We start from the raw sequence: 13476 nt of genomic DNA, 5'->3' as shown, positions 1-13476 counted from the left end.
ACTGTGTGCTGAAGACCTGGGGGGTACAGGGGAAGGACTGCATGGAGGGGATTGTAACCATGGCAATGAGACGATATATGATAGAATGAATGTAAAACTAATGTTCTCCCATGTAAACTATCACATAGTTCACAATAAATCATTTTTTTAAAAAAGTAGTCTGTTTTATTCTGAAATCTATTTGATTTCCTTGCCACTCGGAGTTCTTTTAACTATACTTTTCCCTCTTTTTGTTTTGCAGTTGTTTTCATTATGGATTAATATCTCTGATTCCTATTTTCAGTCTTACAGTTTTGTTGTATTCTGGAGATTTCTATATCTGGATTTAATTCTGGGTGGTGTTGCATGTATATCTATCTCTGATTATTGTCTGCTGTAGTTGGGACGATCCAAAGGACTCCCTTTAGTATTTTTTGTAAAGTTGGTTTGGTTTTTAACAAATTCCTTTAATTTTTGTTTATCTGGAAATGTTCTAATTTCACCGTTGTATTTGAGGGAGTTTTGCTGGATATATGATTCTTGGTCAGCAGCTTTTTTCTTTCAGAGTTTTATATATGTCTCCCCAGTGCCCTCTTGTCTGCATGGCATCTGCTGAGAAAACAGAGCTTAATCTTATTCACAAATAGCAAGAAAATACAAGTAACATTTCATTTTTTTCCAAGCTGTTTTCAGGATTCTTTCTTTATCTTTGATTCTGGAGCGTTTGATTAAGATATGTCTTGGTGGTTTTCTTTGGGGTCTCTCTGTTTGGAGTTCATTCAGTGTCTTGAATGCTTATCTTTCATGATGTTCGGGAAATTTTCTTCCAGCAGCTCTTAACTATCTTTTCTGGGCTTTTCTTTGTCTCTTCCTGTTCTGGAATTTTGAGCACGTGTAGGTTATTCCTCCTCAAGCTTATTCATTCTGGCTTCCACTGATTCAAATATACTCCTTTGCCCTTTCAATGCATTGTCCATTTCTTATATCTTAGTATTAAATTTCTGGGTTTCTGTTTGCAGGTTTTGTATTGTCCCTAATACTTATCTATTTTATTTGATTGTTCCTGTAGTGCTTTTCTGAATTCTTCTTTGTTTTCCTTGACTTTTCTGTCAATATTTTGGAGGTACATAAATATCAGTCTCCTGAATTCTATTTCAGGTAGTTCCAGTACCTCTTTTTCCTCAAACACATTTTCTAGCTCCGCCTCTTGGTCATTTGTTTGAGCCACTTTGTCTTGGCTCTTCATGTGAACAGAAATTGTCTGCTGTTTTTGAGGCACTGTGTTGGTGTTGTATTTGTATTAAGTTCATGAATGTATGTTGGTGTATTAAGCACTCACCAACTGCCCACTGATGGGTGTGGTCAGATGAGCTTGTGCACTGTTTCCAGTTTGTTGTTCATGCAGTTCAGTTTAGGGTGGATTTTGCTGATGTGTCTTGCTGTCACTGATCTGGTGTGTAGCAGTGGTGTCAACACTAGCCCTATTGGTGGGGTTGTAGAAGGTCTGGCTGTGGCTGGGCTACAGTTGCTGTCTCCTTTGTCTCTGTGAGCCACAGGTAGGATTCTGTAATACAGATGTGTTTTCTTGGCTCCAAAGCTGCTCACAAACACTCAAGATACCTGTGTCAGGTCCAGTTAGCCACCACAACTATGAGCCACCTCCTCTCTTGCCGCATCTGCTCAGCTCTCTCTCTTCCAGTGAGCATTCAATCCACTTCTCTATTCTTTCATCAAGAGCTCAGGGTTGGAGGACTATCCTCTGCATCTGCCTCATCTGGTTCTCCACATCCTTGCTACAGAGGGTTTGCACAGCCTTTCTGCCTGATCCGCCATATTGCCCTGCCTCCTTATTCTTCAAGTCTTGCTGGAGATGTGCAAGAGGAAAAAAGACTCCAGATTCAAACATATTCTATAGAGACCCTATTATTATGCCATCAAAAAGACACAGACAAAACAAACACAATCATCCCAGATAAGGGACACCATCAGCATGCACACAGTAAAAAGGTCAAACATAGTCCACTGTGTTGGGTGGAACTACGGGAATGAGACAAGGACCAAGACTAGGATATGTAAACGACTGCAGATTTAAAGAGCTTACAAGATTCATTCTGGGACTTGGACCACCTGCCTGTAAGTGGTAGCTGAGGTTTGAATCATGTCTCTGTGGCTTGAGTCATAGTCACCAGGACTCCTACTTTTAACTTAAACTAGACTACCGGTAGCTCGTTCCAGTAAATCATTAAGGGCATGCCCAAGCAAGTTCCCCAGTCCTCCATGAAAGCCTGACGGCAAACTACTCAATTTAGGATCACCTGGGAGCTATAATCTACTTCCAACCACACTCTTCCTAAGGGCAGACTGCTCTTCCCTGGGCTTGCCTGGCAGTTGTTGCAGACACACTGCTGGTTTAATGTTCAGAAAGAACTCAACTGGAATCTGGACTTAAAGTGTCAACACTCAAATGGAGTTAGAGTTCCAGATGTAGAGTTCAACCTTGTACTAAACAAGTGCTTTAGACTCTAAGCCCTAACACAGAGGCTTATGTCTTCTGGGGGTCAGGGGGGATTCCTCTAGGTTTACTCTTAACAATTTCATGTGAGTCAAACGTTTTTTATTTATTTATTGGGGGGTGGGTGGGTGTAGGAGCAAGGAGTTAGGGTTAATGTGCCAGACTGCAAAGTCATTTGAATCACAAGGTCAGTGGTTCAAACTCACCAGTTGCTCCTTGGAAACCCTATACAGGGTCACTATGGGTCAGAATCGACTTGATGGCATTCAACAACAACAATAAGGCTGAGCCTAGGACTTCATTTAGTGTGAAGGTCATGGTCAGTTAGGCAGTTAGAACAGAGAAGATGGTTGGTACAAACCAAACATAGCAAATACCCACCTGATGTATTTCACCCAAGCAGAAAGCCCAAATAGGCAGACGACAGGTAAAGGGGACTTTCCCCCAAATCAGGCATGCACAGAGAAGACCAAGACTGATATGATGTGACCAAGGAACTAATTATAATACCATTATAATAAATCAGCATTGAGGTTACCTCGTGAATACAATTATAACAGACTGAATAATGAGAAAGAATTATAACAGATCCAAGAAGAAATGACCAATTATGGGCTTTAAATTATGGTAGGAAAAAGTAGGGGTCAGGAGACCTGGAGCTCACCATGGAGGTATCTCTCCTCACTTGCTAGGTAGCAGACCGGTCTTACTCTAAGAATGACTCTGCTTAAGTAAAGGAGCTCTGATAGCATAGTGGTTACGAGTAGACTTGCTCACCTCAAGGTCAGCACTTTGAAACTACCAGCGGTTCCGCGGGAGGAAAATTAGGCTTTCTGCTTTCGGAAAGATTTACAGCCTTGGAAACCCTATGCAAGGTCCTATGAGTCAGAACTGACTGCACAGCACACCACTACCATGTTTAAATACATTTTGCTTGCTTAAACCTCTGTCTCTCTGGTTTCTTTCATGTGTGTATTGAGCCTATGCCCCATCGACTCTTCAGAGAGATAGTGGGACCAGATCAGGACACCTCATCCATGCTGTAACACTAGGGTTAGTGTTAAGGGTAGGGATTGATTTGGGCTTCGGCTAGGGCTAGGAGTAAGGCTTGGTCTACTTTTAGGGTTACAGTACGATTTATTTTTTAGTTGTTGGTTTTTTTTCCCCTTGAAATCTACTTGATTTTCTCATCAGTTAGAAGCTTTGTAACTACATTATTCCCTCTGTTTACTGCATGGGCTTTTTGGTTGCTTTTGTAACTGATATCTTTGCTTCCCTATTTTCAGTATTATAAGGTTTTTTACTTTGAAGAATTCTATATCTGGGTTGAGTTCTGGGTGACATTGTGCTGTGTGTTAGTCTCAGGTTGTTGTCTGTTGTTGTTGGTTCTCTGTCTAAAGAACTCCCTTTAGTATTTTTTATAAGGTTGGTCTGGATTTCCTATATTCTTTTCATTTCTGTTTATCTGGAACTATCCTAATTTTGTTGTCACATTTGATGGACAGTTTTGCTGAATATATAATTTTGGGTTGACACTTTTTTTTCTTTCAGAGTTTTACATATGTCATCTCATTGTCCTCTTGGCTGCATGATTTCTGTTGAGAAATCAGAGTTTCGCTTTATTAGTTTTCCTTTGTAGGTAACTTTTCATTTTCTCTGAGTTGCTCTCAGGATTCTTTTTCCTTTACTTTTGGGAAGCTTGATTATGTCTTGGTGATTTTGTTTTGGGGTCTATCCTGTTTGGAGTTTGTTCAACATCTTGGAATGTTTTTCCTCTCATCTTTTATGAATAACTCTTGGACAATAGTCTCTGATTTTTTTTTTTTTTTTCTTCCTGCTCTGGAATGCTAATCACACATAAATTATTCTTCTTGAGAGTGTCTCACATAAATCTTAAGCTTTCTTTGGAACTTTTAATTATTTTTTTCTGATTGTTCCTCTAGCAGATGAACATTGAGAGATGTTTCTTCAAGCTTAGTACCTTGGGCTTCCACTGATTCAATTCTACTTCTATGTCCTTTCAATGTATTATCTATTTTGAAGCATTAATATTAACCTTTTGGCTTTCTAACTGATATTTTTGTATAGTTTCCAATTTTACATTTATTTTGTCAGTTTTGTTTCCTAAATTCTATAGTTTTGTCTGTGCTTTCCTTTATTTCACCTGTAAGTTTTCTGATTATTCTTTTAATCCATTGGAGGTATCTAAATGTCATGCTTTTAAAATTCCTGATATATATTCTACTGCTGTTCAGTAGCATGTTCTATATGGAGATCTGGTTGATTTTGTTGTTTAGATAGTCTGCATTCTTGCTGATTTTCTGTCTAGTAGTTCCAACTGTGGGATTCTGCTATGGCACTGTGGGTTACTGCGCTGGACTGCAAAGTTGGTTTGAACCACAAGGTCAGCAGTTCAAGGTCACCAACCACTCCTCGGGAATCCTATACAGGGTCGCTCTGGGTTGGAAATGACTTGATGGCATTTGACAACAACAAAAAAAGTTCCATCTGGGTAGTCTCTCAATTTGTCAGACTGTGGTGGCTTGTATGTGTTGCTGCGATTCTGGAAGTGATACCATCAGTTTTGTAAATGCCAACAGGATCCATGATGGACAGGTTTCAGATGAGCTAAGAAAGATAGATAGACTACTTCTGAATATTTACTCACTGACATCTTATGAATAGCAACGGGATGCTTTCAGCACCAGAATACTGAATATTGAAACATGATGAAGAACACCAAAATATTGTCAGATATAGGGCTGTAAGATGAGCCCATGAGGTTTGAAGATGCTCAAAATATGACTGGGGAAGAACTGCCTCCTCAAAAGAGAGTTGAGAGAACAAACAAGATGGCGGATCGGGTGGAAGTGCCGTAAAGGAGCTCCACCAACAACACAGAATACCCGACCAAGCAGGCTCAGGGGCTGATCCCAGAACTCTGAACCACATATAAAGGAATATTTAGAAGGTTGGAAGGCTCACAGCTGGGGGAATTTGTGGCAGAAGCAAGAAATCTATTACTTTCTAGTCCGGGACGCTCAGCTGCTCTAGAAGCCGCCATCTTGAGTGAGACCATGAGGAGGAAGGATCAGAGCGGCCACAGATGCCTGGTAGAACCGCTGAGATAAAGGTGTGGACATTCTTTTCTTTTGGTATCTGTTTATTGGTCCCTTGCTGTCTGCGCACCTTCATTCGGGTGACTATAGGGGTGCCTGAGCTAGTGGGCACACCAGCCCCACCCTCAGAGGTTTCTACTACGCATGTGCACAGATCTCCTCGAAATTTAAAGAGACAGTTTCCAATTAAAACCAAATGGCCAAAGCCAGCCCTGAACTGTTTCCAACTAGAAAAAAGGCCTGAACGGGGATTGTGGAGTGGGACAAGCAGACAAAAGAGGAAATAGGCCGAAAATTAAATCCTAAGTTACTTCAAAACGACCAACAGTGGTATCTTGAAACTTCTCAGGAAGAAGAGTGAAAAGGGAAGCCCATTTCCTGATCACATCTACCTGGAGGCATTCAGAAAGCATAAAAAATACCAAAATACATACCCATCTAAGTATTAAGTCCACAGATAACCCCTGAAGATGCCCAAAAAACAGAAGCAGATGACCATATCTGCACATGTCCAAAAACAAGATAAAGTGACTGAGGCAAATGAGCTGGAAGGAGACCTACACTCCATACTGGAAGATGGGCAGGCTTTGGAAATGCCTGAGAAGGAATTCCTAAAAATGATTATAAAAGGCATCAAACACTATACAATGCAGTTGAGAAAAATAAGGAAGAAGTCAGGAAAGTGCTACAGGAACAATCAAATAAAATAGATAGAGCATTGGAAACAATTCAAAACCTACAGAAAGAGGTTCAAATGATTAATAATAAAATATCAGAAATGGACAATACATTGAAAGGGCAAAGGAATAGAATTGAAGAGATAGAAGCTAAAACTAGTGAGCTAGAAGATAAATCTCTCAAAAGAGAGTTGACCATGATGGCATAAATGGAGTATAGTTTTTAGTACCTTCATTTGATGATGGGCAACAACTCAAAATGAAGAGACAGCTGTAACCATTAAGAAACAGAAAATGGAATGCACGAAGTATGAATCTAGGAAAATTGGAAATTGTCAAAAATTAAATGGAATACACAAACATCAATATCCTAGGCATTAATGAGCTAAAATGCACTGGTATTGACCATTCTGAATCTGACTATGCTGGGAATGACACATTTAAGAGGAATGGAAGAACATATAAGTCATGAAGTGCAACACTATCTGTGATAGGATAATATTCATATACTTACAAGGAAGACCCACTATTATTCAAATTTACACACCAACCACTAAAGCCAGTGATGATGAAATTGAAGAATTCTACCAACTTATTCTATCAGAAATTGATCAAACATGCAATCAATATGTAATTACTGATGATTGGCATGCAAAGGTTGGAAACAAAGAGGAAGGATTCATAGTTGGAAAATATGGCCTTGGTGATAAAAACAATGTTAGAGATCACACGATCAAATTTGCAAGACCAATGACTTCTTCATTGCAAATACCTTTTTTAAACAACATAAAAGATGACTATACACATGGACCTCACCAGATGGAATACACAGAAATCAAACTGACTACATCTGAGGAAAGAGAAGATGGAAAAGCTCCATATTATCAGCCAAAACAAAACCAGGGGCAGACTGTGGAACAGACCATCAATTGCTTATATGCAAATTCAGGCTGAAGCTGAAGAAAATTAAAACAAGTCTATGAGAGCCAACATATGATCTTGAACATATCCCACCTGAATTTAGAGGTCATCTCAAAAACACATTTAATGCAATGGGCACTGATGACCATAAATCAGAAGAGTTGTAAGATGACATCAAGAACATCATATAGGAAGAAAGCAAAAGGTCATTAAGAAGACAAGAAAGAAGGAAATTATCAAAATGGATGACAGAAGAGACTCTGAAACTTGCTCTCCAGTGTAGAGCTGCTAAAGTAAATGGAAGAAATGAGGAAGTAGTAGAGATGAACAGAGAGACCTAAAGAGTGGATTCAGAAGACAATGCCAAATATTATAATAAAATGTGCAAAGATCTGCAGTCAGAAAACCAAAAGAGAAGGACATGGTTAGCATTTCTTAAGCTTAAAGGACTGAAGAAAAATGTAAGCCTCGACTTACAACATTGAAGGATTCTATGGGCAAAATTCAGCAGTTCAAGCTCACCAGCCTCTCCTCGGAAACCCTATGCAGGGTCGCTGAGTCAGAAACGGCTCAACGGCACTTAACCACCACCACAGCAACAAAATGGGCAAAATACTGAATAATGTAGAAAGCAACAAAAGAAGATGGAAGGAATATACATAGTCACTGTATCAAAAAGAATTGGTCAACATTCAACCATTTCAAGAGGTAGCATATGATCAAGAGCCAATGGTACTAAAGGAAGAAGTCCAAGGTGCACTGAGGGCAAAAAATTAGACTCTGGAAATGGATGGAATACAAAGTGAAATCTTTCAACAAATTAATGCAGCACTGGAGGTACTCACTCATCTATGCCAAGAAATTGATTGGAAGAGATCCATATTTTTTCCTTATATAAAGTGAGGTGTGGGAGTTCTGGTGTGGTGCTATGGGCTAATGTGTCAGACTGCAAAGTCATTTGAACTGCAAGGTCAGTGGTTCAAGCTTACCAGCTGCTCCTTGGAAACCCTTATACAGGATTGCTATGGGTTAGAATTGACTTGATGGCATTTAACAACAACAACACAAAAGTGAGGTGACCTAACAGACTGTGGAAATCATTGGAAAATATCGTTAACATCACATGGAAGTAAATTTTTGCTAAACATTTTTAAAATGGTTGTAACAGCACATTGATAGGGAACTGCCAGAGGTTCAAGCCGGATTCACATGAGGATGCAAATGCAGACATTGCTAACTTCATGTGGATCTTGACTGAGAGCAGAAAATACCAGAAAGATGTTTACCTGTGCTTTACTGACTATGCAAAAGCTTTCAATTGTGTAGACTGTGACAAGTTATGGACAACATTGTAGAGAATAAGTATTCCGGAACACTTAACTGTGCTCATGAGGAACCTATACGTAGGTCAATACGCAGTCGTTGGAACAGAACAATGGGTTAAAATCAGGAAAGGTGACGCCCAACAATATGGCAGACTAGGCAGACACGCTAAATGGACTTTATACAACGAACATACGAGAGACAAAATAAAACAGTGCAGATGAAAATTCTGGCACCCTGAACTTCAGAAGAAAAGTTAGAGAGGTGGATATGGGGTGTTGGCTGGGATGAGAGGCTGAGCAGAGACACAGAGAGAGGGAGACTGACTGGGAACAGGCTGGCCAGATGCGTGAGCAGCTTTGATGGTGGAGGGAGGTCTGGCAGAGCAGAGTCCCACAGCTGAAAGGAAAGGTGTGATTTCTTCTCTTTCCCTATGCTTCCCAGGTGACAAGAAGTGTGGCTAGCTCCCATCCTCATCCACTCCCAATACAGACCCTGCTTTCCAGGAATTCAGAGCCCTTGGTTAGGAGCCACGCCAGTGTGAGGTAGGGGTCAGCTGCCCCACCATGGTGTGTTGCTTTGGTGGCTGGATTCAGGTGGGCTCCGCTCCAGACCTATAAATGGGCAGAGCCACCCTGCCCCCAGCTTCCCTGTGGTCCTAATAGACACTGAAACCAGCAACAACTTGGGCCCCTACACAATACTTCTGGATTGAGTACCCTGAACATAGGTCACACCAAGGCCAACAGGAACTTGATACGGGGTCAGGAACACTGCTGCCACATCCCTTCCACAACTACCTCGTGAGCTCCTTGAATTGCAGGAGCTCGCCAGAGATTTTAGCTCTATGGGTCCAACAACTGCACTGTTTGTTTTTTACAAATACAACAACCTCACAATGCCCCAGAGACAACAGAAAATTTTAGCTCACACAAAGAAACAAGAGAGAATGGTTCAAACAAATGACCAAGACGTTTCTGAGGAAGAAAAGGTAACAGAACGAACTGAAAAGGAATTCAAAAGAATGATAATTAGGCACCTACAAAGGATTGATAGAAAGATAGAGGAAAGCAAGGAGAACACAATAAAAACTTCAGAAGAATTCAGGAAAACACTAAAATAACAAACAGACAAAATAAATTCAAATTGTACAACAATATAAAACCTGCAATTAGATGAATACTAAGATCTCAGAAAAGGACAATACGTTGAAAGGAGTAGATTCAAAGCAATAGACGCCTGAATAAGTGAGCTTGAAGAGAAATCTCTCAATACTAGTATGTGAGAAGGACAATCAGAAAAAAAGAATGAAAAAAATCCAAAGAAAGACTGAGTTATGTGGGACACCATGAAGAGGAATAACTTATGGGTGATCAGAATTCCACAACAGAAAGAGACAAACATAGAGAAAATTGAAGAGTTGGTCAAAGACATTTCCAAAGACATTTCCTGATAAACAGAGACTAAAGCAATTTGTAATGACCACACCAACTTTACAAAAAATGCTACAGCATGTTCTGTGCACTGAGAACCAACAACAGCAGACAACAACCTGAGATTACCACACATGACAACACCACCCAGAACTCAATATAGATACAGAAGTATTTAAAGTAAAACAAACCGACAAGACTGAAAACAGGGAACCAGAGATATCAATGTATAATGAAGTCAACTACAAAGCACAAAAAAGGAATAGTGTAGATACAGAACTTCCAAATTGCAAGGAAGCCAAGAAGATTTCTAAATGAAATAAACTGTTTTAGGCAGAGAAAATATTAATAAATTATAAGGTAACCTCAATGAGAAATAATACACCTGCACACCAAGATAAAAAAAAAAAAAGAGGAAAATCAGAAAGATTTAGTAACGTTAACACAACAGAAATGAAATTGAAAAGAAAGCCCACAAACAAAATGAACTCAGCTTAGTAAATTATATGAAACAAAGAATCCAGCAGTACCACACACACACACACCCCACTCAGAAACATGACAACAATCAATTGATATATATTGATAATTGCACTGTATGTTGGTGGATTAAATGTACCAGTCTAGAGACAGAGCAGAATGTATAAGAAAACAGGATCCTTCAGTGTGCTGTCTACAAGCAACACATCAAAAAGATGGCGACAGCTTAAATGCCCATCAATAGACTGGTTAAAGTGACTTGGTACATACACACAACAGAATACTACAAACCACTGAGTAATGATGAATCTGTGAAACACCTCACAACATGGGTGAACCTGGAGGACATGTCTGAATGAAATAAAGGGCAAACACTGTATAAGACCAATGTTGTAAAAAAAAGTTTTTAAAAAGGTTGTCTTGATGAAAGAAACCATCTATGATGGTTAAAGAGTGAGGGGCTGAAGGGAAAATTATTCAAGGGCTAGTTAACAGGAGTTTGGACCGCCTGGCGGGGCACTGTAAGGATCAGTACTCGACTGGGAACAACAAGGTCGGTAGTTCAAATCCATCAGCTGCTCCTAGGAAACCCTGTACAGGATCACTGTGAGTCAGAACCAACTGGACAGCACTTTACCAACAACAGTTAACATGTTGGTATGGGTGACAGGGTGGGCAGTATACAAGAGGGAGGTTAGCAGAAGAAAGACGGTGGTGTTAGGAGACATGGGAAGTGAACAGAGCTCAATGCTGTTAACTGTTGGTACATGGAGGGGGTTGCAACCATGTAAATGATGCAAGGTATGTGATTTGTTGAATATAGAATTGATGATCTGCTCTGTGAACCTTCACTCAATTCACAATAAAAAGTATGTTAAAAAATTAAAATGAACTTAGGTTGTATTCTTTCACCATACTTATTCAATCTGTTTGTATACTGAGCAAATAATCTGGAAACTGGATTATATAAGGAAGAACATAGCATCAGGATTGAAGGAAGACTCTAACGATCTGCAATATGCAGAGGATACCTTGCTTGCTGAAACTGAAGAGGAATTAAAATACTTACTGATGAAGATCAAAGACTACAACCTTTGTTATGGGTTGCACCTCAATGTAAAGAAAACAAAAATCCTCACCACTGGACCAATAAATAACAACAAGATAAATCAAGAAAAGATTGAAGTTGTCAAAGACTTCACTTTGCTGGGATCAGCCATCAACACTCATGGAAGAAGCAGTCAAGAAAACAAAGAATTCATTACATTGGGAAAATCTGCTACAAAAGACTTATTTCAAAGTGTTAAAGTGCAAACATGTCAGTTTGAGGACTAAGGTGTGCCTGACCCAAGCCATGGTATTTTTAATAACCTCATATGCATGTGAAAGTAGGACACCGAATAATTAAGACCAGAGAAGAATTGATACATCTAAGTTATGGTGTTGGAGGAAAATAATGAAAAGTACCATGGACTGACTGCCTAAGAACAATCCTATCTGTGTTGTAAGAAGTCCAGCCTGAATGCTCCTTAAACACTTGGATGGCCAGACTTTGTCTCTCATACTTCAGACATATTATCAGCAGGGACCAGTCCCTGGAGAAGGACATCATGCTTGGTAAAGTGAAGGGTCAGCGAAAAAGAGGAAGAATCCCCAATGAATTGGATTGGCACAGTGGCAGCAACAATGGCTCAAACATAGCAATGAATATGAGACAGGCACAGGACGGGACAATGTTTCGTTCTGTTGTGCATAGGGCCACTGAGTCACGTCACCTGACAACAGAACAGTTCCATCAGTTACTAAGAAGGATGAGTAGAAATCTTTCTAACTGTGGATACATCTGTTTCTCTTTCAGCATTATCAATTTTTGCTTCATGTATTTTGAGGCTGTTTGATGTACACAGTAGGGTTATATGTCTTCCTAGTGAACAGATCATTATAACTATGCCATATATGATATCCTTCTTGGTCTCTAATAATTTGCTTTACTCTGAAAGCTACTTTATCAGATACTCCTGCTTGATTTTGTTTGGTTAGTGCCTCATGCATATCTTTCTTCTTACTTTCAATCTATGTTGCTAAATCTCTGCCCTTTAATTGGTGTACTTACTTTTAAGATCAGGGAGCTCTGATAGCATAGTGGTTACAAATTAGGCTGCTAGTCTCAAGGTCAGCAGTTCAAAACTACCAGCTGTTTCACGAGAGAAAGATGAGGTTTTCTGCTTCCATAAAGATTTACAGCCTCGGAAACCATGCACAGGGTCACTGAGTCAGAACCAACTCCACAGCACGTAACCACCACCATACACTTTTCCATGGTTTTTACTTTCTGATACTCTAAGATTCACCCTTTTTGTCATTCCTTTAGGCTAGGTCTGCTAGCTACAAATTCCTATAGTCTTCCTTCATCTGAAAACGTCATTACTTCTCCTTCATTCCTGAGCAAGTTTCTTTCTTCCAGCCACTTCTTTCTACCTTCCATGGTTTCAGAGGAGAAACCAATTGTCATTCAAAGTGGTGTTGCAATGTGTCATTTCTCTCTGACTGCATTTAGTTTTCTCTTGTCTCTAGTTTTCAAACTTCTGGTACGGCGCTGTAGGATCAGTATTGGACTGTGAACCACAAGGTCAGAAGTTCAAACACACCAGCTGTTCCTCGGAAACCCTAACAGGGTCACTGGGAGTCAGGACTGACTTGACGGCATTTAACAGTTTTCAGAAGTTAAATTGGGTTGTGTCTTGTCATGAATTTAAGTTCACCCTGTTTGAGATTTGCTAAGCTATTTGAATCTGAATCTTTTGCTCAATTTGTGAAGTTTCAATCAGCATCTCTTCAAAAACTTATTTTAGGCCCAGTCTCTTTTTGCTTTACTTCTGGGTTTCCAGTGATACAATGGATCTTTTGATTTGAGACTCTCAAGGATGCCTGAATGATCATTTTGACGTTGTGAACATCAGAGTGCAGAATTCTTCTGGGAAGAGATAGAAACACCACCTTCAGAAGCTATCACTGTTGTTGTGAAGTGCCAT

The sequence above is a fragment of the Chrysochloris asiatica genome, unplaced genomic scaffold, assembly GCF_000296735.1.
Source record: "Chrysochloris asiatica unplaced genomic scaffold, ChrAsi1.0 scaffold00006, whole genome shotgun sequence".
NCBI lineage: Eukaryota > Metazoa > Chordata > Mammalia > Afrosoricida > Chrysochloridae > Chrysochloris > Chrysochloris asiatica.
The sequence above is the reverse complement of the archived record's forward strand: the minus strand, read 5'-3'. Positions refer to the sequence as shown.